This window comes from Musca autumnalis, unplaced genomic scaffold (genome assembly GCF_047663935.1).
Source record: "Musca autumnalis isolate F117 unplaced genomic scaffold, ASM4766393v1 scaffold_3, whole genome shotgun sequence".
NCBI lineage: Eukaryota > Metazoa > Arthropoda > Insecta > Diptera > Muscidae > Musca > Musca autumnalis.
The window spans coordinates 104,796,418-104,824,352 of NW_027411866.1; the positions used below are offsets into that span (position 1 = coordinate 104,796,418).

The 27,935-nt window shown below is 35.6% G+C and overlaps 1 protein-coding gene across 1 annotated transcript in view; it reads right to left on the reverse strand.

Moving 5' to 3' along the window:
• ec (ubiquitin specific peptidase echinus) overlaps positions 1-8,005 on the reverse strand; it is a 270,447-nt gene extending 262,442 nt beyond the window's left edge. The window contains exon 1 of the mRNA XM_073973377.1: positions 6,455-8,005. The gene's annotated coding sequence lies outside the window, so the exon portion shown is untranslated. The remainder of the gene's footprint in view (positions 1-6,454) is intronic.
• Positions 8,006-27,935: the final 19,930 nt, after the last annotated feature.

A 27,935-nucleotide genomic window follows, 5' to 3' on the forward strand; every position in this document is an offset into this window, starting at 1 on the left:
TTAAATTAGTTTTAGTTATCTTGCACAATAACCATTTAAGTATGTGCCGGCAGGGTTTTGGAGCTTTTGGGCCATTATCTCAGGAAGTATTGATTTACTCCAGAAAAAAATTGTACCGTTGTAACTGACGCCGTTAGAACAACGTACTGAAAAAAGAATCAAATCGATGCGAGAGGAGCTTTTAAACTTCACTTTTATCGAATTTTGTGTGGAAGGTACCCGAAGGAGTCGACCGATATAGTCCATATTCCAACCTGATATATCCCCCTGCGAGAATAATCTTGCGGACTTGTCAATTTGGTTGGTGCCGTCAGGGTCTCTTGGAACTTTTAGGCCAATATCTCTGGAAGTATGGACTTACGCAAGAAAAAAGTGTACCGTCGTAAAGGGAGCCTCATGACAACCTACTGAAAAAAATTCAGAACGATTTGAGAGGAGATCCTAAACTTCACTTTATCCGAATTTTGTGTGAGAGGTAACCGATATAGGAGTGGACCGATATAGTCCATATTCGAACCCGGTATTTATCTGGAAGGAATAATACGATGTGCGAAGTTGGAAGCAAATCAATAGCTTCCTTCGAGAGTTATCGTTCATATCATTTTACAAGAAAATTTTGATTTGGGGGAGTTACCGGAAGGAGTGTACCGATATGCGCCATCTTCGAAATTAAACAAAGTTTGAACAAAATATTACCATACCCAAATTCGGTTGATCCGTTCGAGAGTTATCGTGCGCACGAGCCAGACAGACAGACGGACATGGCTAAATCGACCCCAAATTGTCTGAAACGAATTTCGTCCAAACATACTTGAGGTCTAAAACCGTTATTTCGATAAGGCACATTCTTGGTCGTATCAAAGTGTTTATACTCTTCCTAGCCTAAAGGTTGAGGTTATAAACATTCCACTTGAATTTGAATATACAACTTCGTTTTCTGCAGATTTTCAACCCCTAACACTCACAGAGGTAACTGTTCAAACATCATATAAGTCTCAATAAATATATCTTGAAAAATCATCTTATAGAAAAACCGTAACTTCATCTATGACGAGACCTTTTAGCTCTCGCATGAACAGATAAAATCTCAAACTCCTTTAGGTAACTAAGTACCCGTCTTCAGGTGCTGATAAACAATCCTCAATAGCCCAGAAAAAATTGCTAAAAATTAAGTTGTCACACACGTTCCTTTGATTGGCCATTTTCTGATAGATGGCCAGACGAATATTTTCTAATTCTTAAACCCATAAATCTCTTGAAACCGAAGCTCCTACCAATCAGGTGTATTGGCATTAGATTTCAGCCAAAAAGTTGGCAAACGGATGTTGCCAAAAAGTTTGAAAAAACTTTCTTTAAATTGAATTGCAATTTCGACACCATATCCATATCTTAAACATACGTACTTCACTCCACACCCAATCCTGTCTACAACACATTCACATAAGATTTTGGAGTGAAAAAAATCTTGTCCCCAATAATTAACCGCAAAAACCACTTTTTTGTTATTTTTCCAAACCTAGCGACTCAATTACAATTTTAGAGACCACAGCGAACTTTCAATGCAGTTCCATGTGACATGTGAGGAAAGACCACATAGGTTTGTTTACATCGTTTACGAATAATACCACGGACATGCGTATATGTTCGCTCGTTCGAGTATAATGGCCCAAACCAAACAGGTATTTTTACGCATAAAGAAAATACATTTTCACCTGTTGCAAGCTAACTAACCGGTGGCTGCCTCTGATCACAAACCGAAGAATTGGTTAGACGACACAGCATGCCAGCTACTAAACGTCAGACAAGGCGCACAAACAGACACTCCATTAATGTTGTTATGTTGAACTATATGCTGCTGATCATAGATACATACATATGCCGAACAACCGACATTTGGGAGAAACCATTGATATCGAATTATGAGTGCCGGAAAGTTAGACATTTTTTATGCCGCTGCTTGTTTGTTTACGTTTAATTTCTTAGTTGGGCGAGTATCAGCCGACTGTATGTATGTTCACTTCGAAAATTTATGCAAATGTATTCATAATTTAAACCAAATTTGGAAAGTTTTAGAAGAAATCTTAAGAAGCAGACATGGGAAAAGGAACAAACTTCATTCTAATCATTGCTGATAAAGCTGTTAAAAGCTGGGAATAAATGAAATAGACAATTTTTTAATTATTTATTAAATAACTCTAAAATTAAAAAAACAGACTTAAGTTGGACTTCTCACCCCTTCATTAAGGATTGATATTTACCATTTCTGACACGAAAACGCCTTTAGCAATTGAAATATCAAATTATAGCTATGACAATGGTTTAAAAAGCAACATACATATGTACGTAAATTCGTATGTTTAACTGAAAGCCTATGTGTGACCCATTTAATAACACTTGTATTCGCCTTTAGCTATTTGCATGCATAAGCGAAGAAGACTTGTCTGGTAAAACAATTTCAAGTTAATGAAAAAAAACTGAAAAACAACAAAACATATTTCAATTTCGGCATGTTCAATGTCAAAATAAATTATACGAAGAGCAATTATCCACACACATGTGTCTAGGAGTCATTTGTTTATGAGTCTAGCTATAAGTAGGTCTGTCTACTGACAATATTTCCTACCAATTAAGATAACTTGTTGCTTACCAAATTCAAGTACCAGTCCAATGTACCAATTTTATTAAAAAACAAGTAAGCCAAGGCTATAGTCGGACGGGGCCGACCATCTGATACCCTACACCTTTACCACTGGGAATTAGCTTTTCACAAATCAAAACCATGTAATTTGCAATAACGCAAAAACTGGGAATAGGAAAATGTGGTGCTCTACACAAACCACATTATATATTAAGCAGTAGTCCAGTTATCTAGCAGACACTTGATTGCAATTTGCATCAGGGGGAAGATCAGTAGTTATATTTCCAATGCATTCTACTTTGACGGCATATGTCCTCCAGGAAATAAAATATAGACCAAAAATATTTTTTTTTGTATTTTTCATACAAAAATAATAGTCCATTTCACCCGCTAAATAATATCAGATCATTATCCAAAATTGTAAGCATTTTCTTCTACCTAAACTTTTACCTCGTGCAAAATTTCGTGATTATTGAGCTATAATTGCGAACTGTAACGTGATTATGATAACTATACAAACAAATAACTGGGTATGTTAGGCTTTAACTCTGTTATCTTATGATGTACACCAACACAATTGAAATCAATAGAAAGGTCAAGCGTTTTACTTCCAAGTATAGCTTACTTGCCCGGAATGTCTCTTCCAGGAAAAAAGATATAAGCTGTATATTGAAAATTTTCACACAAAAGTAGTGCTCCATTTAACCCTCTAAATATTATCTGATCGTGATCTCAAATTGCAAGCTTCTTCTTTGTTATATAATTTTACATTATTTGAAATTACGAGGCGATCGGACTATTATTGCGACCTACAGAGCAGCTAAAAAATCGGATAAAAATGATGTTTTTGGTCCATTTCACCCGCTAAATATTTCACGATCATTACCAATTAAAATAGCGATCTATTCTGATGTGAAACCAACCTCCATGCCAAATTTCGTGACGATCGGTACATAATTGCGGGCTGGAGTTTGATTACAATTTATAATGGACACACGGACGGACGGACGGACACACATCTCAAAATCGCTTTATCTCGCCGATATATGAAGATTGGTATACCACATTGGGTGTCTCCTACGAATATTTCGCGGTGTTACATGAATCTTTACCAAAACAAACTTTTAATACCCTTTCCACATAGTGGTGTAGGGTATAAAAACAAGTAAGACGTGGACCTATACCGACAAATTGCAAAAGGAAAGTTTTATACCCCAAATGAAGACAAAATACCAAATTTCAACGATTTCGGTGGAATATTGATGCCACAAACTTTAAAATACCGGAAATCCGAAGGTACCATCCTATGAGAGCTATGTATATGAAGGCGTGGACCTATACCGACAAATTCCATATGGAAAATTTTATACCCCAAATGAAGACTAAATACCAAATTACAGTCATTTCAGTGGATATTGTGGCCACAACCTTCAAAATACCGAAAATCGGGAAGTACCGTTCTATGGGGACTATATGAATGCGTTGACCTATACCGACAAAATTCTAGGGTAAAGTTTTAAACCCCCAACGAAGACTAATTACCAAATTTCAGCCATATCGGTGTGATCATGAAGCTAAAATCTTAAAAAAAAACGATAATCGGGTGGTACCTTTCTTTGGGGGCTATATCAAAACCTGGGCCGATATAGCCCATTTGCAATACCAATCCTAGGAGTAAAATAAACTTCTATGTCAAATTACAAAGCTCTATCTTAAAAATTATGTGTTGTATCTTGATTTCAACAGACGGACGGACAGACGGACATTGTTATATCGACTTAGAATTTAATCCTGATCTCCGATGAAAATTTCGATGTGTTAAAAACGGAACAACAAAATTAATTATACCCTCCATATTGTGGTGAAGGGCAGAACTTTTAATAACCTCCACGAAGATTTGTATTGAAGTACAATGGAAAGCACGAAAGACGTCACGTGAAAGGAAAGAAAGACGCCACGTCAAAGCTGATTTCTAGGACAAGTGAAATATTCCTTTCTTTTAAACAAGGTTTAATTCGAATGGGTCATCGATCTTTTATACCCATTCAAAGTCCAAACTACCATGTGATAGTCATTCCATAAAGACTTCGCATCGGCCGCCATATTTTGCCATTCCAATCTGAGAATTAGCTGTAGGAAATTACATCAACATCGTTCGGGAGGAACATTTATATGTGTATATATCGTGGATATTAGGGCGGCCCAAAAAAAAAAACAAAGTTTTGTTTTTGGCTTTTGTTTTTGAAACGCCGAACCACAAAATGTTTTCCATTTGACACAAAAACCTTAAATGTATATGAAATTTTATGGCAATCGGTTAACTTTAATCCGTGCCACCAGAGGGATCTTTGTTTCAATTTGTATGGGCCAATTATGGTCCAATCATTGAAAAATTTTTACCAGTTCATTGTTGTGTTTAAAAAACAAATCCTACAAAAAATTGTGAAAATCTGTAGAAAGGCCTTAAACTCTTCGTTAAGAAGACCTTAACCCATTTCGTCCCGAGACCAATTTTTTATTTAATTTAAAAAAAAAAAATACATTTTTAGGGTAATTAGGACCCACTGATGTCAAAAAGCTACTCAAAATTGTCTGATTTTTCGTTTTCCCGGAAAATGGTGTTCCAAATTTCGAACACTATCGCTTATATTACATGTATAGAAGTAAAACAATTTTGATTTATTTGCTGTTTTATTATTTTTTTTCAAATTTTTGATAATCGGTATTGAGACCTATTTTGGTCTACAAAACTTTTCCCCGGAAATGTTTCAGTACTGGTCCACTTTTTGGATTTCTGCCATAGAACTGTACCGCCCGATTTTCGAGAAGACCTTAAGCTTTTTCTATGAGAAGACCTTAATCTCTTCTATGAGAAGAACTTAAGCTTTTTCTATGAGAAGACCTTAAGCTCTTCTATGAGAAGACCTTAAGCTATTCTATGAGAAGACCTTAAGCTATTCTATGAGAAGACCTTAAGCTCTTCTATGAGAAGACCTTAAGCTCTTCTATGAGAAGACCTTAAGCTCTTCTATGAGAAGACCTTAAGCTCTTCTATGAGAAGACCTTAAGCTCTTCTATGAGAAGACCTTAAGCTCTTCTATGAGAAGACCTTAAGCTCTTCTATGAGAAGACCTTAAGCTCTTCTATGAGAAGACCTTAAGCTCTTCTATGAGAAGACCTTAAGCTCTTCTATGAGAAGACCTTAAGCTCTTCTATGAGAAGACCTTAAGCTCTTCTATGAGAAGACCTTAAGCTCTTCTATGAGAAGACCTTAAGCTCTTCTATGAGAAGACCTTAAGCTCTTCTATGAGAAGACCTTAAGCTCTTCTATGAGAAGACCTTAAGCTCTTCTATGAGAAGACCTTAAGCTCTTCTATGAGAAGACCTTAAGCTCTTCTATGAAAAGAGCTTAAGCTTTTCTATAAAAAAAACCTTTGATGACTTCTATAAGAGGACTTTTGAGGTCTTGTATAAGAAGAGCTTTGAGGTCTTGTATGAGAAGAGCTTTGCGGTCTTCTACAAAAACTATGCGAAGGCCTTAAGTTCTTTTATGAGAAGACCTTATGCTCTTCTCTAAGAAGACCTTAAGCTCGTATGTGAGCAGACCTAAAGCTCTTCTATGAGAAGACCTTTCCGTCCTTATATGAGAAGGCTCTTCTATTAGAAAGACTTGCAGTTCTTCTGTTAGAAAGAGATAGACTTAGAGCTCCTATAACAAAAACTTTCAGCTTTTTTAAAATGCACCTGTTTTTGTATTCAGCTGGTTTTCTTTCCCCCATTTTATCCTTAAAAATGACAATGAATTTGCAAACTTACCTTTGAATCCTTTTGACGACAAAAACGATGTTATGTTTAATCCAAAAAAGTGTTCTGTGACGCAAGAGGGTAAATAAGTTCAGATGATGTTTGCAATATTTCTTCGATGGTCGTGGTGGTGGTTTTTAGCACAGGATGTAACAGGTTAAATGATGGTCAATATAACCGGATGAAAAAAGCACACCAATTCAATGAACACACACACAAACAAGAATGGTTTCTTATGAACTCTATGGGAACTCTGTATTTGTTTTCAGACAATTTTTTAAATTGAACTTTTTTATTATCGACTTCGTTTTATTTTTTTTTTTTAATTTTTAAATTCACTTGAGTGTATACACCGTTTCGAAGAGTGACAATTTAACACATTTATTATTTTGAAATTATTGATTTATTTATGTCACTTGACTTCTTGTTTCTTTTCAATTTCCTCCTTGGTATTATTTTTACGTGCGGTTTCAAATAATCCAAAATGTTGAAATGCTGATTTGTTGCCAAAATGCTTAACTGTTATTTACTGGCCAAACTTCCGCATTTAGTAACTCAAGCGACACTTTGTTTAATTTTTAACAATTTTTCTTTTTTTTTTTGCTTTGTTTTTGTTATTATTTCTTTCTTTGTCAACACAGTTTTCATTTAATTACGGTGTTTAGCAAGGTATTTTATTTTGAATTATTGCATTAAAGTAAAATAAAAATTAAAAAATTTTCACACACTTTCACTGAGGCAGAGGCCGTATTGTAAATTTCTTGTAAGCGTGTTTCAGACATAAACTATTTTTCCACTTTTTATTTCATGAAACCACAAAAAAGTGGTTTATTTTTAAATATTTTTCTCAATGGAGTTTACAAACTTTTGCACATCACAAATGGTGGTCATATATGAATGAGGCACTGTGGGTAGTTTTATTTCAAATTAGCACTTACATTTTTACACATTAATCACATTGGAGATCTTCATTCAGCATAAGATCTCAATAATTTGTATACCACTTTTGGCCGCTGTCGGTGATCTCCTTTCAAATTAGCACAAAATTTTGCCACAAGAAACACATTCAAAAATTATAATTTTTTATATTTTACTTGAATTTTGTATATGATCTCTATTATTTAGATTCTTTATTATTCGGAAAACCAAAAAAATTCTATATCGAAATATTATTGCTTTGGCTGCGTAGCCGATCGCCCTTTCAATAGAAAGTTTTTTGTTTGGTTTTATTTGGTCTTAGCCCAACTAATTTTTCTTATTTGTTATTTCAATTTGTTCAATCCGAATTTTCGAAATTCCCGAAATCATAAACAAATAATTCTCTCACACACGTTCCGTTGATAGCATTCATTGAAACACTCTCAAAGACACGTTCGTAAAGAAACCGCTAAGAAAAACACAAAAAACGGAAATACGAAACTCTGTGTTAAGCAACTTCTTCAATATCGCACCAAATACGACGAATACAACACCAACAACAACAAAAATCGAGTAGTGTTGCGTTAACCCGGCCTCTACGTTGTTTACCACTGAACGTTTCGGCGTCAAATGTAAACAATCAACAAGATGACGTCGAAAAATTCCAACTGATCTATTTTTTCTGTTTTGTTTGGGAGATTTTGCATTCTCTTGTTCTCTTTAGCTCTCATTGATCGATCATTCACAATAGAGTTTACTTAAGTCGACCTGAGACTATGCTGTTAACAGAAAACAAAATGCATAATGTTTCTTTACTGTTAATGATAACATTACAGTAATAGTTACAGAAATAAACGAACGCATTATTGGGGGTGTTATTACCCACAACAAAACATCTAGCATAAATTAGTTTTTAATGGGTGTTAATGGGGGTCCCACAGAGGAAAAAACCTATTGATTTTGGTAATGGTCGGATATTATTCAGGGGTCGGAATGGGAAAAAACTTATTTGGAGGCCAACGTTTTATTTCAAAGCGAATATCTCTCTTTTGTAAGAGATATATCGAAGGCAAAACCTGGCAAGGAAAGTAGAAAATATCACTTTTACAACGATGTGAAGTAGGTTGTCATAGGTGATCAAACAACAGAGATATCGCAATAGTCGGTAATACATCCCTTTTTCCATTTTTTTGTGCAATCACACTACAGGTCGGAATTTTGATCGGATCCTCACGAAATTTTGGGGGTTGATGGGGTCTCACAGAGAAAGAAGCGTATTGATGGTTGGCGTACATCCCACTTTTCCATTTTTATACCCTCAGCATTTATGCTAACGAGGGTATATACACTTTCATACGGGCAAAATGTGCCTCATCGAAATGATGGGTTTACACCCCAAGTATGTTTGGACGAAATCCGTTTCAGACAATTTGGAGTTGATTTAGCTATGGCCGTCCGTCTGTCTGTCTGCCTGTCTGGCTGGATTGAGCGCACGATAACTCTCGAAGGGATCAACCGATTCTGTTCAAAATTTGGATTTCGTTATATTTTGTCCAAACCTAGTTTAAGTTCGAAGATGGGTTATATCGGTCCACTCTTTCCGGTACCTCTCCCACAAAAATTCGAAAATATTCGGAAAATTTTTGAGCACGATAACTCTTGAAGGGAATAACCAATTTGGTCCATACTTTGCACATCGTGAAATTTCTACCAGACTTAAATGAGGTTCCAATATGGACTTAGTCGGTCTACTCCTTCGGGTACCTCCCACACAAAATTTCGGAAAAGTTCAGTTTAGGGCCTGCTCTCGAATCGCTTTGATTTTTGTTGTAACAACTTGTTTTCACTGCATCACGGCATCAGTAGCTGGAGGGCACGGTAAGTTTCGAACGTATCAGCCGATTCGGTGCAAAGTATATTTTGTCCAAACTTGGTTTAAGTTCGAAGGTGAGCCATATCAGTTCACTCCGAAGGGTACCTTCCCCACAAAAGTTAAAAAAATGTCACTAAAATGGTACGCACTATATCTTTTGAACGGACATGCCGATTTGGTCCAAGGGGATCCAAAGATCTCCTAATATTTTGTCCAAATTTAGTTTAACTTCGAAATTGGTCCATATCGGTCTTCTCTTTAGGGTACCTTCACACAGGCTGAGGGTATATTTCTGTCGGCAAAGCCGACTTATACTTTTTTACTTGTTTTATTTGGGTTGTACTGACGATGCACTTAAATGCGTTTCAACAAAATTGGCCTGTATTAATGAGAGCAAAGGCGCTAAGCTATCCAATTTTTAATATTTTGAATTTTACCAGTCAAAAGCTTATGCAGAAAATTTAGGCTCGCGTTTTGGTATAGCCTCCATATAACGGTACCACCCGATTTCAGACATTTTGAATCTTTTAGCTACATATTCTCACAGAACTAGCTTTAATCTAACATTAAGGGTCGCAGGGGTTGGTATATAAGTGAATATCAAAAAAATTTAGTTTCCATGAAGCCAAGGTTTGCACTATTATAATACGCGAACTATTGCAATTTACCAGTAACTATGACCATGGCTAAATCAATTCAAGTGTTTTTGAACAAAGCTCAAAAATTTGGCAAAATAATTTAATTTGCGTGGAAGTTATGACCGCGTAAATGAATAAAAATAGGAAAAAAACGTTGAAGCTAACAAGGTTTTTTACGTTACTATTTGATTGCTGATTAAACCGTTAAAATGACGGACATATGTCCAAAGTAAAAGTAGAAGAATACAAAATGAAGATTACACTTCTAATGTATCACTTTTCGAAATTTCCACGGCTTCCACCTTTTATTTTTAGGTGTTTTTCGAATTTGTAATTTAACTGGAACGCCCATTCGAGTATTTCAAAAAACAATTAACAGGATTAAAGTACTCGCAATTACGCATAATTTGATATGTATTTTGGCTATGTAGCCCACACAGCAGCAGAGTAATCTACTGCCAAAGCCAAAATTTATTGCGATATTTTTTCTAAAAACATATTTTTTGAAAATCCGTCCCCTAGAACGGCGAAAACAGCAACTGCAAAAACCGAAAAATGTGCGAAAAATGTTTTTGAAAATATCGCGGATTTAGTCGCATTTTCTGTGGATAGTTTTCTTGTCAATGAAAAAACTGGCACATCACTCGCGGTTTTGCGAAAACAGCGGTTTAAAAAATTTAGTGGCATGGGAGCTGTATCCGATTTATCCCAAAAATAGTGTGTGATGCTACATCCACGGTTCTTGATGGATTTGATCGAAATAGGATTAGATCGATGTATTTTTCCACTGTTGGTAGTGAAATCGGATGCGCATAAAAAGTGTATGCACTTTGTGCAAATTACACTGTGCGACAACAAAAAAAATTACAAGGAAAATCGAGTAGATTATGAAAGTAGAGCTAAAAATATGACACGTGTATCGGCGTTTTTAAAGTTTACGTCGGAAAGTAACCAAAATAGGCGGGGAAAGTTCCTCCCATTTTTAATTTCTTCGAAATATTCGAGTTAAGATATCTTGGAATCCTTGCATTTCAGGTATATAGTGTCTTTGGCAACTTTACTAAGGAGGGTGTGGGGAATATTTTTGTTAAAAATGTTAACCCTCATGCGGTTCATCAAAGGGGTCTTTTTTGTCCTTTTTTCGAAAATCTTTCATAAACTCCTTAAAAAATGTGATCGTATGAAACCCAAATATTCTACAAAATTGTTCGCCATAAAATTTTACTATAGGTCTCAGAATACATTAAATCTGTAACTGTAACTCTATAGTTAAATCTGTAACTCTATAGTTAATTACGTAAATGCCACCAAAGTAGAAGTGAGTCCCATCATTGTAGTTTTTTGGACCACACCACATTGTACATATGAGAGCCAATATGCCACCTATATTTTCACTGGACCATAGCCGTAGACCTTTAATGTATTTTCATATACAACATAAGCAACCAATGGCTTATCATAAATACGTAATTTAAGTTAAAAGTATTAAAAATACGCAATTTTGGCAGGTCCGATCTGGGTTTTCTATATTTTTCAAATATATATTCACCACAAATGTTTTTAAAGCAATTTAAATTGAACACACAACATCTTCTGTATGAATTTTTTAACGAAAAACCATCAATAAGATATTTATATTTTTTAATCACGACAATCTGGTTAAAAATTGTAAAATACGGCCCTAAACCCTACACTAAAAACAAGGGCTGCTAAGAATGTTATACGTTATGGTTACAGATTTCTTTTATTCAGAGACTCATAATGAAATTTCATTTGGAACATTTCTTTTTTTAACAATATTCCCAAAAAATAAAGGATTTTGCTAGATTTTGATCCAGTATGGAATTATGTAAAATTAACAGTCCAAAATTAAAACATATAATTTTATCCTAATGTATATAAATTTGTAATCTATTTTTTTAAGGAAATAGTGTACATAGATTTATGGTTTATTTTGAAACTCATAGTGAAATTTTGTGTAGAATTTTTCATCCTTTGACACTTTTCACCTATAACTAAGTTTTATATTACTTCCATGTATCGACTCGAAAAAGGAAGGAAACATTTTTCATCAAAAAAATTGGGAAATATTTTCCTTTTTTTCAGCAAAATTGATACTTATATTTTCATGCTATAAAATGTAAATAGACATTTCATTCCTTTGGTGGCCTATAGTGAAATTTGATGAAGAATATTTTTGTCTTTGACATCAAATTATGTTTTGTGGGACAATTTTAAATAAACTCAGATGAAGTCCGACTTTAACCCTAAAACGTGTTTTTCATTTTTAGAGATTCCTGGCGATTAGACAAGAATTACAGATTTGGTGTATTCTGAGACCTATAGTAAAATTATATGGCGAACACTTTTGTAGAATATTTGGGTTTGATACGATCACAATTTTAAGGAGTTTTTAAAAGATTTTCAAAAAATGGACAAAAAAGACCCCTTTGATGAACCGCATGAGGGTTAAAATTTTTAACAAAAATATTCCCCACACCTCCTAAGTAATGTTGCCAAAGACACTATATACCTGAAATGCAAGGATTCCAAGATATCTTAACTCGAATATTTCGAAGAAATTAAAAATGGGCGGAACTTGCCCCGCCTATTTTGGTTACTTTCCGACGTAAACTTTAAAAACGCCGATACACGTGTCTCATATTTTTAGCTCTACTTTCATAATGTACTCGGTTTTTCCCATCATTTTGAAAAAAAATCGAATTTTGTTGCACAGTGTTATAAACGTTATACAGATTGTTGCACACTAAACTGCAGACTACGCTACATCTTAGCGGCCAAAGTAAATCCTTGCAAATGTGTAAAAATTAAAAGAGAAGAGTTCGCCGTATTGATAAACCGCGCATCAAGCGATTTTGAGGATTTCGCGATTTACACGCATTTCAAATAATAAAGTTTTATTTGAAGATTATTCCGCATTCAAAGGAACCCAACATTTATTTGAACGTTACCCATATCATTCTTCAACTAACTCACAAAAAAAAATGAAAAATATTTTCTTTTACAAACATTTTATAACTTCCCTCAATATATATATTTTTTTTTTGTTTTTGCTAAAATGTGCAAATCGCTAAACAGATTTCTATATTTTTGGTTCCATTTGAATCGTCGCGATGTTTAGATTACGTACATATGTTTAAAATATTTTTCCGATGCATAAACAGCTTAAATTTTATTAAAACAAGTTGCAAGCAAGCAATTTTTTAATTTTTTTCTTAATTTCCGCGAAAATTTACAACTTTGTCACTAATGTTATGGGACCTCAGTAATCATATAGTACGTAGGAAGCCCTTAATTAACAATGTTTCGCAATATAATGAGTAGCGTTGTTTTAAGATTTATTTCTTATTATCAGAATTAAAACCGCCATAACTTTTGCGCGCAACAACCAAAATTAGTATCTCGAACAGATTTGAGAATCGGAATTTTTTGCCAATCTATTTACCAAAAATCTTTCATGTACCTTAAAAAATTTTTTTAATTTTTTTTTAATGGAAAACTAAAAAAGTTTCTTTCGCAACAGAAAGAAAATGAATTATTTCATATTAAAAGTTCGGTCCGGTACCCATAAGGTATTTTAAAATTTTAAACTAAATTTTTTAACCAAACTTAGTCAAGAAACTTCTCCACCAAAAATTGTGGACATAGGTCCCATATAACGGTACATCTTTTGTCTTAATTGGTTGCAATTTTGCATTAGGTTTAAAATAGGGCATAGGTCCACGTTTTGGAATAGCACCCATATGACGGTATAGCCCGATTTTAGATATTTTGGGGTTCGAAGAACTTCTTCACCACAAATTGTGGATAGACATAAAAAGTTCGACTCGGCAGAACTTAACGCTTTTAACGCTTCATATTTTTATACCCTCCATCATAATATGGATGGTACAATTAAATGTGTCATTCCGTTTGTAACACATCGAAATATTCATCGAAGACCCTATAAAGTATGTATATTAATGATAAGGGTAAAATTTTAAGACGATATAATCATGTCCGTCTGTCCGTTCGTCCGTCTGTTGAAATCAAGATACAGCTCGCAATTTTTAAGATAGTACTTCGTAATTTGTTATAGAAGTTTCTATTATCCCTAGGATGTTTAGTATTGCAAATGGGCTAATCGGTCCACGTTGTGAAACAGCCCCCATAGAACGGTACCACCCGATTTTCGGTATTTTGAATGTTTTTAACTTCATTATCACACCGAAATGGCTGAAATTTTGTACATAGTCTTCGTTGTAGGTATACAACTTTCCACGCGAATTTTGTCGGTATAGATCAACGCCTTTATATAGTTCCAATAGAACGGTACCTCCGGATTTCTGGTATTTTGAAGTTTGCTGCATTAATGTTCCCCAGAAATTATTGAAATTTGGTATTTGGTCTTCATTTGGGGTATAAAACTTTCCATATGAAATCTGTCGGTATAGGTCCACTCGTTCATACAGCCGCCACAGAACAATACCTCCCGATATTCGGTATTTTGAAGGTCGTGGCATAAATATTCCTCCGAAATGGCTGAAATTTGGCATTTAGTCTTCATTGGGGGTACAAAACTTTCCACCTGACATTTTTGGGTAAAGGTCCACCCCTTCATATTGCCCTTATAGAACGGTAACTAACTTTGAATGAAAATTGCTTACACCTGGGAGGTTTTTGCGGATTCTGAAACAGCAATGTTCATAGGTGAGAAAAATCCAAAAACAAGAAAAAATCGTTTGATGGATTTTTAAATAAATCGCGATCAAAGTTCACATTTATAAGTTATTTTAGGTTTTCGCGCTTTTGCGTGGAAACGGCAAGTCCTATCGAAATGGGTCTAAAGAAAATGTTGTAGCTGTGAAAATTCTCTAGAGGATTGGCCGGTATGATTTATTCCTAACTTTTACCATTTTTGAGATACAGAAGTTCAGGTCACATTTGTAGCTTTTTTTGTTAGGTTTCCACGATTTGCTCGAAAACGGTAAGTCTTATCTAAATGGGCTAGAGAAAATCTTATAGCTGTGAAAATTCTCTACAAGATTTTTCCTAGGTTGAACCATTCTTGAGATATATTTTAAGTTGGGAAATTGCAGTCATGACCTTGTTTTATAAGGAGACGATACAGTCAGTAAATTGTCAAAATTTGAACTTCTATATCTCTAAAATGGTGGTACCTACAAAAACATCATAACAACATTTTCTTGAATCCCATTAGTGCTTGCGGTTCCCAAGCAAAATCGTGAAAACCTAAAAAAGCCCTAAAAATGGGAACTTTGACCGCCATTTATTTGAAAATCTCTCCGGCGTTTTTTTTTTTTTTTTTTGAGTTTTCTCATCTATCGACATTGTAGTTTCAGAAACCGCAAAAACTTCCAAGGTGTAAGCACCTTTCATTTAAATTTAGTTAAGGAGCACCGTGTTATTCCATTCAGTTTTTCTTTTATTAATGTCTGTTATGTATTTCTTTGGAATTTTGTATGTACCTATGTGTCTGTTGTTGCTTTTGCTTTTTTCTATGCCTTTCGATAAACCACCACCATTTATAAATGTGTGTATATGTTTGAGATAGCCAGAGAGCGCTTACTGAGAGCAAGTGAGCATACATCTCAATGTATTTCACATTGAAATTTACGCTTCCTTGCTCTCAGAAAGCGCCCACTGGTGCATGTGTTTGTTTTTTTGTGGCTTTTGGGTTTGCATTTGTTTCCACCCAAACATATAATTTGTTTGCACCCAAACGTATAATTTGTTTGAACCCAAACATATAATTTGTGTGCAGCCAAACATATAATTTGTTTGCAGGACCCAAACATATGTTATGATTGGGACTGATTGCAAACAAATATATGTTTGCTGCAAAATATGTTTAGGACATATCGACACCTCCAAATAATAGTATGCTAAGTCTAAAAAGTGAGTTTTGCAGGAGAAGCTCTCAAAGTTTGGAATTTTTTTGACCTTCAGTACTATGCTAAGTCAATATTTGTTTATAACTTCTGTTCGGATTGACCGATCATTACCAAAATTAGACAGAATTTAAGTTAAAGGACGTTCGACACCTCCAAATAATAGTTTGCTAATTCTGAAAAGCGAGTTTTGCAGGACAAGCTCTAAAAGTTTTGAAATTTCTTTGACCTTCAGTACTATGCTAAGTAAATATTTGTTTATAACTTCTGTTCGGATTGTCCGATCATTACCAAAATTTGACAGAATTTAAATTAAAGGACGTTAAATATAAAAATGTAAAGAACTTAAAAACATGCTAAGTCGACTTAGCATACTATTGTTTGGAGGCGTCGATATGTAGAGATGCGTTTTTCCCCGTGTGGCTAGAACGCTAAAATTTTGCACCCGAGTGTCTTTTTTCATATGCAGGTCATGTTTAAAAATGGGCTATATAGGTCCAGGTTTTTGTATAGCCCCCATATACTGATTTAAGTTGTTTTGAGGATTTTATCTACATTTTGTGACCAAACTAGCGGAAATTTGACATTTGTGGTCACTAGTGAATCAGAAACTTCTCCACTAAAAATTGTCAAGATAGGTGCAGATTTTGGTATAGCGCCCATAAAACGGTACCTCCCTATTTAAGGTATTTTGAGGATTTTAGCCATATTTTCCTCCTCCAATTTGACATTTGGAGTTTCTAGTGATTAAAAAACTTCTGCGCCAAAAATGGTGAAGATATGTCCACGTTTTGGTATAGCCTCCATATAACTTTACCTCCCGATTTAAAATATTTTGAGGCTTTTAGCTACATTTTCTGACCGAATTAGCTGAAATTTGACATTTGGGGTTCCCAATGACTAAAAACCTTCCCCACGTAGCCCCTGGTCCACGTTTTTTAGCCCCCATATAATTTTACCTTCCGATTTAAAGTTTTTTGAGGTTTTACGCTACATTTGCAGACCGAATTGGATATAATTTGTTCTTTAGGGTTCCCAGTGATCAAGAAACTTTTCCAAGAACAAGTAAAAAAGTATCAGTCGGCTTTGCCGACATAGATGTACCCTCAGTCTGTGCGAACTGAAACACTTTTCTCTCCGAAATATGGATTTGGATTAAAACTCAAAAGTTTTGCGAGGGAGATACCTAACCGACATAGTCCATTTTGGAAGTAGATCTTGATTTGGGAGTCATCTCTCATGTTAGATATTGCGTCCATCATTTATTTCAGTAAGTCAACATATAGTTTAGAGCTTTTGGACCATTATATCAGGAAACATGGCCTTGCCCACGAAAAACATAAAATCGCTGTAAACAGGGAGCACCTTCGGTAATAATTTCCAAAGGATCCTTGAATAATTTTTTCGCTCATGTTAGATATCGCGCTCATCATTTATTTCAGTTAGTCAACATATAGTTTAGAGCTTTTGGACCATTATATCAGGAAACCTGGCCTTGCCCACGAAAAACATAAAATCGCTGTAAACAGGGAGTACCTTCGGTAATAATTTCCAAAGGATCCTTGAATAATTTCCGTAGGATCCTCGGTTCGAGAATTGTCGTGCGATGCGGCCGCTGATGCATCCACTATACATGCTGGCAGCTGGTGTTTTATGCAACTTTGGGGTAATTTTCTCAAAAGTGTGGACTTTCCACTCAAAAAGTTGTACCATCAAAATAGGGCCTTGAGTGCAACCTGTTGCAAGAAAAATGAAAACGATTCGAAAGGTGGTTCTAAACTGCACTTTTCCAAAATTTTGTGTGGGAGGTACCCGAAGGAGCTAACATATATAGTCCATATTCTAACCGATTATAAGTCTCGTGGAAATATTACGATGTGTAAAGTAGGAACCAACCTGGTTGCTGCCTTCGAGAGTAATATTTGTTTGCACCCAAATTCATCATATATGCATTCAACTCTTAATGGTTTTACACTGGGACAGTCATTAAGTTTCGTACATACCTAATAACTACAGTAACCAACAGTACACTACTATAGAGTACAGTACTCTATTTTAGGTGCCGGTGCTCTATTTCATTTTTGATTTGTATTACAAATACATGTGAATACATACGTAGAGCAATGAGCAATGTGGGTTTTTTTACTGTGATGAGAGTTTTTCTCATTCGATCTGTATGACTTCTACAAATTTTGATCTCCGTCGGCTTTTTGTCCTGTAACTTTTCATCAATAGAGTATTGTCATCCGAAAATATTGGTCACCATAATAATAACTGCCCCATCTCCAATCTAATTCTCATTGAAATAATTGTAGAATGTGAGTAACGAAAGACGAAAATAAAAATTGCCGAAGAAAATGTGATTAGTCATTTCTTCATATTCAGAACAACTTTAACTGCCGTTCCTATTTTTGATTATAAAATGTCTTCGCATTGTTAACGAGGAAACATATGAACATTAGACAAAAAAGAGGGAGCATGTTCCCCATCTCAAATAAATAATATACGGAATTAGACAAATAAAAATTCTTTAGACAGCTTCGGATTGTAGCTGTTTTAAATTGTCCCAAATCTTAGCTTTTTGGCGCCCGTAACATCTATCAACGCCATACCTAGTTCAGTGATTAATTAAGATAAATTAGAAATTAAATCTAAAAGAAATCTAGTTTCTATACAAACTCAATTTATTTCATGCTGCACCTTACAACTATGCCGAACAATGCGTCATGTATGTAACGCTGAAAATCAACTCCCATAACATAAAAGTGCTAATATCACATCACATGTTTGCTATAAGTCTTTTTATGAGTAAGGGTTCAATCCAATTCATATTTTCTATGCTGTCGTAAGTTCATCGGTTCTACGATCAGCAACGCTTCACCACAACATAGAGAAACAGCATGGAAGTGAAAAACATTCTTTGCAGAATATAAAAATGATTTTACAATCAAATGAGGTAATTTAATATTAACTTGTATGGTATTTTGCGACGACGAGAAGATTCCAGGTAGTAAGGCATCCGATAACTGAATGAATGAATATACGAACAGATAAGACAAATTAAATGCGGCAAAACATAAGAATCGTAAAAAACAATTTGTCATTTGTACAAAGACTGAGTCTTAATCCTTCTTCTTCTTTATAAATGGTAATGTGGCCGCGTTTGTGTGGTCTTCCTATATAGGAAGGTCTTCTTCCAAAAGAATGTCACAGACATTTTTATGAAACTGTATTTTTTACAAAACAGAGATGTGATTTTCTATAAGAAGAAATATTTGATTCTTACATAAAAAACTGTGACCCTCTTCCATAATATGACCTGTGATCTTCTTCCATAAGACGACCTGTGACCTTTTTCAATTAGAAGATCTAGGATTTTCTTTCATAAGAGGATCTTTGTTTTTCTTTGTAAATATTTGCTAATTTAAACTCCTTTCCTCCCACTCCTTCCTGGAGTAGTTTTAATTCATGCATTTTAATTCAAAAGTTTTCTGTAAGGAGATGCAAATTTATATGTTTTTTACCCTTTATTATGATAGTAGTTTGTTTTGATTGGAGTAGTTTAACACCCTTTCCTTATTAATTTTAAGCTACTATATTAAGTCATGCAATTTGTTATTTTAAATTCAAAATTAGGCGTGGTAAATTTTAAAACCGTTACATTCATTACTATTAAAAATGTAGCATTATTAAATATTAAACAAAAGAGGCAGCCTATTTTCACCGGGGGCCATCCCTGTACACCCCTGAAAATTTCTGTAAAATCGGTTCAGAAGTTTTTTAGATGTAACATATTTTAAAATGTGGTCGTCGTGAAGTCTTTGGTTCCCAAATAAGTACGTAAGGTTGGAGACACAACTACAATTGTTTCTCAACTTAATTTCCAAACCGATACATTCGTAATTGTTGTAAATATAGCATTTTTTAAAAAATAGGGTATTGGGGAAGTTCCCCGCCCCCTCCGGAATTCAACAAAATATGTAGCTTATTTTCACCGGGGGCCATCCCTGTACATCCCCTGAAAATTTCAGGAAAATCAGTTCAGTAGTTTTTGTAGAAAAGATTCAAATTGCAAATGGAAGAAATTAGGCGTAAAAGTGGGCGTGGTCCAATTTTCCTTGCCTAAAAACCTAAGTTGGGTTATGACAAACACTTCAAAAAAATGATTTCTAGAAAAGAAGGGGATAAATGACTCTTCCTTGGAAATAAAAAAGCAAATTTGCAATCTTGGATGTATAAATATGGGCTCCAAATGACGAAAATTGTCTAGCAACAACAACATTTAATATGCCTGATGATGTTAACCTAACCAGTTAACGAAACGATCGTCTCATAGAGGTTGATGTGTGTTTAGGACTTCGCTAGATATCAATTTTAAGTCATATAGCTCGATTAATTAAACTAATTAAAATTTAAAAAAAAAACTATTCAAATCGGCCCAGCCGTTTTCAACTGATGCCACTACCAACGAACAACATTTGATTTTTATTTATATAGATATTTGCTAATTTATACGCTGTGTTTTCGCAGGTTTATCTATGAGAACCACAGGACTTCATCATATTCACCTACTCTTCTGATCGTCACATTTCTTTTCATATTTTGTTGTAATAAATTGCTTCCCCTTGATTACTTCATGTGCCCGTTCGTCGTTACTACCAACATGACTTGACTTCAATACATTGCCACTACGAATTCTAGTTCATTGAAACTGTTTCTCCGACAATTATTAAAGACAACCACTAGATAGTTATGTATGTAAGAAGAAATAAATCACTTTTTGTATGTAAATCATTCAACAGCAAGTACTTACCTTCATAATTATACCCTCTACCATAATATGGAGGGTATACTTAAATTTGTCATTCCGTTTGTAACACATCGATGTATTCATCGGAGACCCTATAAAGAATATATTCTTGATCAAAGTAAAATTCTAAGTCGATATAACCATGTCCATCTGTCCGTCCGTTTGTTGAAATCCAAATATAGCTCGCAATATTTATGATAGAGCTTTGTAATTTGTTATAGAAGTTTCTATTACTTCTAGGATTCTTGGATAAAGCCCCCATAGAATGGTACCACCCGATTTTCGGTATTTTGAAGGTTTTAGCCCCATTATCACGCCGAAATGGATGAAATTTGGTACTTTGTCTTCGTTGGTGGTATAAAACTTTCCTCCAGAAATTTGTCGGTATAGGTCCAAGCCTTCATATAGCCGCCATAGAGCGGTACCTCCCGATATTCTGTATTTTGAAGGTTGTGGCCACAATAATCCACCACAATGGCTGAAATTTGGTCTTTGGTCTCCTTTTGGGTTATTAAAAAATCCATATGAAATTTGTCGGTATAGGTCCACGCCTTCATGTAGCCCCCATAGAACGTACCTCCCAATTTTCGATGTTTTGAAAAGTTAAGCCTCAATATCACACCTAAATGCCTAAAATTTGGTACTTAGTCTTCGTTGGGAGTGTAAAAGTATCTCCCAGAAATTTCTCGGTATAGGTCCATGCCTGGAATTTGGTATTTAGTCTTCGCTGGGGGTATTACATATGAAATTTATCATATAGCCCCCATAGAACGGTACCTCCCGATTTACCGTAATATTGGAACTTTGGTGTTTAGTCTTCTTTGAGTCTAAAAACTTTCCGCGAGAAATTGGTAGATATAGGTCGACGTTTTGATATAGCCCCCATGGAACGGTATCTCCCGAAATTCGGTATTTTGAAGGTTAGCTACGTTGTTTTACCGAAGTTGCTGAAATTTGGTATTTAGTCTTCTTCATAAACGAAAGGAAACTAATTATTCCATTTTACTTCAATGCAACTCGTGGTGGAGGGTGTAACAAGTACGGCCTGGCCGAACTTAACGCCGTTCTTACTTGTTTTATTTTTTTTCATTATTTCTTATTTTCATCATATGCATAGCATTGAAATGATTGATGACATCAAATAACAGTGACGCTGTTAAGAAAATTTTAGTATTTGTTTTAAGCATATTGATGAATAGAAAAACTTTGAAAAATTCCATTGAGTTTTTTCTGGAGTATTCAACTACTCTGTTGACTTCAAATGCTTCAAAGGGGGGAAATGTTTAATATTTCGAATAGTATACATATAATATGTATATTAAACAAGTGAAAACTGCGTTAAGTTCGACTGGGCTGAACTTTTCATACCCTCCATCCGTTTCAGCCATTTCGGTTGGATAATGCAGCCAAAATGTCGAAAATTCTATAGGGTCTACTTCAAAATGTGGATCTATATCGACAATTCTGCGGAAATATTTTAAAGCTCAAGGGACTTAATCCCAAATTTTCGAAATTTCGATTGGATAATGACCAAATTACCGAAATAGGGAGGTACCGTTTATGGGGGGTATATCAAAATTTGGACCTGTACCCTGCATTCCCTGCGGAAATGTTTTAATACCCCAACGAAAACCTATACCAAATTTCATTTATATCTGTTCAAAATAAAGTACCGCCCTATTCTCTCTCCTGTGTGAATTGAAAAATTATCTATGGACAGATCGAATACCGGCTACAAAACCAAAATCCTTTTCCCCAAAAATTATGTATTTAAGTGGATTCTACAATTTCGGGGCTCCTTGTAGACGTATGAGCATTAGGGTTACACCTTTTTTTGCATTTTTTTGCAAATATGTATCAAAAATAGTGCCACATAGCCATGTATAACATGGACAAATATTAAGAAATGGCACTTTTTTCCACCATTGTAAAAGTTCCAGCGCCAATTGCATTTAAGTTTTAGAAAGCAGTTATTTCTTTTATTTTTTCAGTACGACCGGAAATTGTTCTTATCTACATATATAAATAAAAATCAAATGTAGTTGGTTGGTAATGGCATCAGTTGAAAACGGCTAGACCGATTTGGATAATTCTTTTTTTTTTTAATGTTCGTCATAACACAACTTAGGTTTTTATGCGAAGAAAATTTGATCACGACCACTTTAACGCCCACTTTTATTCAATTTAAAGCTTTTCTACAAAAACTACTGTACTGATTTTCCTGAAATTGTCATGGAATGTACAGGAATGGCGCCGGTGAAAATAGTCTACATATTTTGTTGAATTTCGGAAGGTGCGAGGTATTTCCCCTATACCCTATTTCTTTAAAATGCTATATTTACAATAATTTTGAATGTATCGGTTTGGAAATTAATTTAAAGGGCAATTGTGGTTGTGTCTCCGAGCTTATCTAATTTTTTAGGACCCAAAGACTTGGCCACGCCCACTTTTTAAAATATGTTACATCTACAAAACTACTGAACCGATTTTCCTTAAATTTTCAGGGAATGTACAGGGATGGCCCCGGAGAAAATAGGATGCATGTTTTCTGGATTTCGAAGGGGGCGGGGTACTTCCATTTGCCATATTTTTGAAAAAAAACGCCATATCTTTATGAATAAAAATCGAGACAACGGTGGTTGCCACCCCGAGTAGAATTTTATATTTATCAACAGATTTTGTCTGTAAACTTTATTTTCTCTTATGGTCTTTGTCGAATAATAAATCCTAAATAGCATCAGTGGGCGAAATGCTGTTTACGATTTATTATCGTTCATGTCTTCTGCGATCTAAATATAAAAGTAAAAAAATCGTTAAGTCAAATTCTCCCGCCCTTTGAGACTTATATGTTTTAGTTTTTCATGGCTGATGGACCGTTGAACCTCACCATTTTAGGAAATTTTTAAATATATCGTTTTTTGATCGGTGATGATAAAAATCGAGACAACGGTGGTTGCGACCGTTGTCTCGATTTTTATTCATAAAGATATGGCGTTTTTTTTTTTCAAAAATATGGCAAAGGGAAGTACCCCGCCCCCTTCGAAATCCAGAAAACATGCATCCTATTTTCTCCGGGGCCATTCCCTGAAAATTTAAGGAAAATCGGTTCAGTAGTTTTGTAGATGTAACATATTTTAAAAAGTGGGCGTGGTCAAGTCGTTGGGTCCTAAAAAAGTAGATAAGCTCGGAGACCCAACCACAATTGCCCTTTAAATTAATTTCCAAACCGATACATTTAAAATTATTGTAAATATAGCATTTTAAAGAAATAGGGTATAGGGGAAATACCTCGCTCCTTCCGAAATTCAACAAAATATGTAGACTATTTTCACCGGCGCCATTCCTGTACATTCCATGACAATTTCAGGAAAATCAGTACAGTAGTTTTTGTATTGTACTGTTTTTGTACCGTTTTCAACTGATGCCATTACCAACCAACGACATTTGATTTTTATTTATATATGTAGATAAGAACAATTTCCGGTCGTACTGAAAAAATAAAAGAAATAACTGCTTTCGAAAACTTAAATGCAATTTGCGCTGAAACTTTTACAATGGTGGAAAAAGTGTCATTTCTTAATATTTGTCCATGTTATACATGGCTATGTGGCACTATTTTTGATACTACTTACTTACTTAGTTGGCCCATTACAGAACATTTGTTCCATAGACCGAACTAAGAAAAGATCTCCATTCCTCTCTGTTTTTCGCTTGACTTTTTGGAATACCGCGCCTTTTCATTTCTTCATCCACTTGTATGCTCCATCGAAGCTTAGGCCTGCCGATTCTGCGTGCACCGCCATGTGGCATGTATTCATACGCCTTTTTAGCGGGTTCATCATCGCTCATTCTCATGATATGGCCTAGCCAACGCAATCGTTGCATCTCGATACGTTTAACTATATGCATGTCTTTGTATAGCTTATATAGCTCGTGGTTCATACGACGTCGATATTCACCGTCAACGCAAATCGGCCCGTAGATCTTTCGAAGAATTTTCCTCCAAACACACCAAGCACTGCCTTATCTGCTTGAGCAAGTACCCATGCTTCGGAGCCATACATTAGCACGGGTAGTATCAGCGTTTTGTATAGTGTTATTTTTGTTTGACGAGATGTGGCTTTGTTTTTAAATTGCTTACTTAGACCATAGTAGCATCTGTTGGCCAATACAATTCTTCTTATTTCACAACTGATGTTGTTTGTTGTGTTTATGGCAGTGCCGAGGTAGACGAAGTCTTTAACTACCTCAAAATTGTAGGTACCAACTTCCACAGTTGGTCCCAGCTCTATGGACGTTTTGCGCGTCGACGCCATCAATTTGGTCTTTTCGCCGTTTACCGCCAGACCCACTTTCGCAGATTCTGCTTCGACCTTCCTAAAGGTATCAGTTACTTCCTTTACTGATCGTCCCATGATGTCTATGTCATCAGCACACAGTGGATCCACTTGTATGGAGAAAGTGTCCAAAAATATTTAGAGTGTAAAAATCAAGCCAATGCGTCGGTTACAGCTTTGTGCTGCTGCGAAGAGTGTTTTAAGAAACCACGAGCGTAACATTCACCCCCTTTCCCCTCTAGAGGTGGCATACGGTAAGAAGTGTTTTAGGCTGTTAATACAAAATTACATGAACAAAGGTCGGAATTATCTTATGATGCAAATAAAAGGGTTGGGGAAACAAAACAATATTCAAAACAACATAAAATCCAACCAATTTAGCGGATTAAAAAAAGCCAACATTTTTGCCTAAAAATTGTTAAAACTTTTAATAAGATCTTATAGCGTTTTTCCTCGAAGACACATACCCGCTCACGTAAGTCATATATGTAAGAAAAATTCTTGACCTTTACATTGATGCCAATTATGTTCTTCTACGAGGTCAGATAACAGAGTTATACCCTAATATATCCATAGAAACAATATTCTAGGGCAGCCTTATTCCGCGACCCACCATTTGTAGTCTGGCTCTAGATGGCAGCTGATTTTAATACTGAATAATCTTAAACCTATGACCTACTTTGGAAAATTATTCCCGAGGTGGGCACTGGTGGGCATCATCACTAAAACCTTAGGTCAAATTTAAATATAGGATCGAATTGGCATTACAAAATACACTAAGAAAATATGCAGCTAACTAGAATTCCACAACGCTCTAAAACACTATTTTTTAACGAAATCGAAGCTATTTCCTCATCCTTCAAAACCCACTATAATATTTTGCTATACCTATTAGTTTCGCGATATTTTGAATATATTTAATTGCACTTAAAATTTAGGTTGTACTCACAACAAAAATATTAGTCAAATGTTCCGACTTTTGAAGCTATTCTTAAAAGGATCGCGTTCAAATGAAACAAAAAGTAATATATTTTTAAAGCTGTCAGAGTTGCCAGATGTTGTACCAAAATTTTGACAATAATTTTTTATTTTTGGCCAATGGGTGGATCCACTGTGCAGCATAGGCAAGTAACATGTGGCTATTGGTGTAAATTGTGCCATTTCTTTTGACATTTGCATCTCGTATTACCTTTTCCAGCAAAATGTTGAATAGGTCACACGAAAGGCTGTCTCCTTGTCTGAAACCTCTTTTGGTAAAAAATTCTTCGGAGAGGTTCTTTCCAATTTTAACTGAGGACCTAGTATCAGTTAAAGTCATCTTACAAAGCCGGATGAGCTTTGCGGGGATACCAAATTCAGACATTGCGTGGAATACCTTTGATCGGAGGGGACTGTCGAATGCTGCTTTATAATCGACAAAAAGGTGAAATGTGTCGATCTGCATCTCTTGGGTCTTCTCTAGGATTTGCCGCAGGTTAAATATCTGGTCAATGGTGGACTTGCCAGGTCTAAAGCCACATTGGTATGGTCCAATTATTTCGTTGACCATTGGCTTTAGTCGTTCGCACAATATCCCTGATCTTATAGGCAATAAGGAGAAGGCGTATGCCCCTATAGTTGGAGCATACAGTCTTATCTCCTTTCTTGTGGACGGGACATAGGATGCTCAGGTTCCAATCGTCGGGTACGCGTTCTTCCTGCCAGATGGTGCTAACTAGCTGATGCATACGCCTTATCAGCGCGTCGCCTCCGGTTTTAAACAGCTCGGCTGGTAAGCCATCAGCTCCTGCTGCCTTATTATTCTTCAGCCGGTTGATTGCTGTTTTTACCTCATCTTGGCCGGGCGGTATACATTCTATACCATCTTCTGGGATTGGAACTGTGGTATCATCGTCTTCGCTACTATTGGATACCAGCAGATTGGAGAAATGTTCCTTCCATATCCTGAGCACGCTATCTGTATCTGTTACCAGATTACCTTGCTGGTCTCTACAGGAGGATGTGCCTGTACCAAAGCCATCTGTGTGATGTTTCACTCTTTGGTAGAATTTTCGGACTTCATTCTGGCTCCTGTACATCTCGATTTTTTCACACTCCCGCTTTTCCATTTCTCTCTTTTTCTTGCGGAAAAGACGTTTCTCTTCTCTCCTTTTCTCCCGATATCTCTCTCGTGCGCTACGCGTTGCTACTGATTGTAAAGTAGCTCTATATGCCGCATTTTTCTCTTCGGTAGTAGCACGACACTCCTGGTCATACCATGAATTCCTTTGTGGAGGTCTCTGGAATCCAAGTATGGATTTTGCGGCAGTTTGCAGTGAGTGGGCAATATGTTGCCATTGTGTTGTTATGTTATCGGGACAAGGAGTACTCGCGTTGAGCAATTGGGCTAGTTGAGTGGAATATGCTATGGCTATCTGTTGTGTTTGCAGCCTATCGATGTCCAACTTCCGCGTTGTGTCTGTTCGTGCTTTTTTGCAACGTTTAGACGGGTACATACCTTTGCTATTTTTGATACATATTTGCAAAAAAATGCAAAAAAGTTGTAACCCTAATGTTCATACGTCTACAAGGAGCCCCGAAATTGTAGAATCCACTTAAATACATAATTTTTGGGGAAAAGGATTTTGGTTTTGTAGCCGGTATTCGATCTGTCCATAGATAATTTTTCAATTCACACAGGAGAGGGAATAGGGCGGTACTTTATTTTGAACAGATATAAATGAAATTTGGTATAGGTTTTCGTTGGGGTATTAAAACATTTCCGAAGGGAATGCAGGGTACAGGTCCAAATTTTGATATACCCCCCATAAACGGTACCTCCCTATTTCGGTAATTTGGTCGTTATCCAATCGAAATTTCCAAAATTTGGGATTAAGTCCCTTGAGCTTTAAAATATTTCCGCAGAATTGTAGATATAGATCCACTTTTTGAAGTAGACCCTATAGAGTTTTCGGCATTTTGGCTGCATTATCCAACCGAAGTGGCTGAAATGGATGGGGAATATG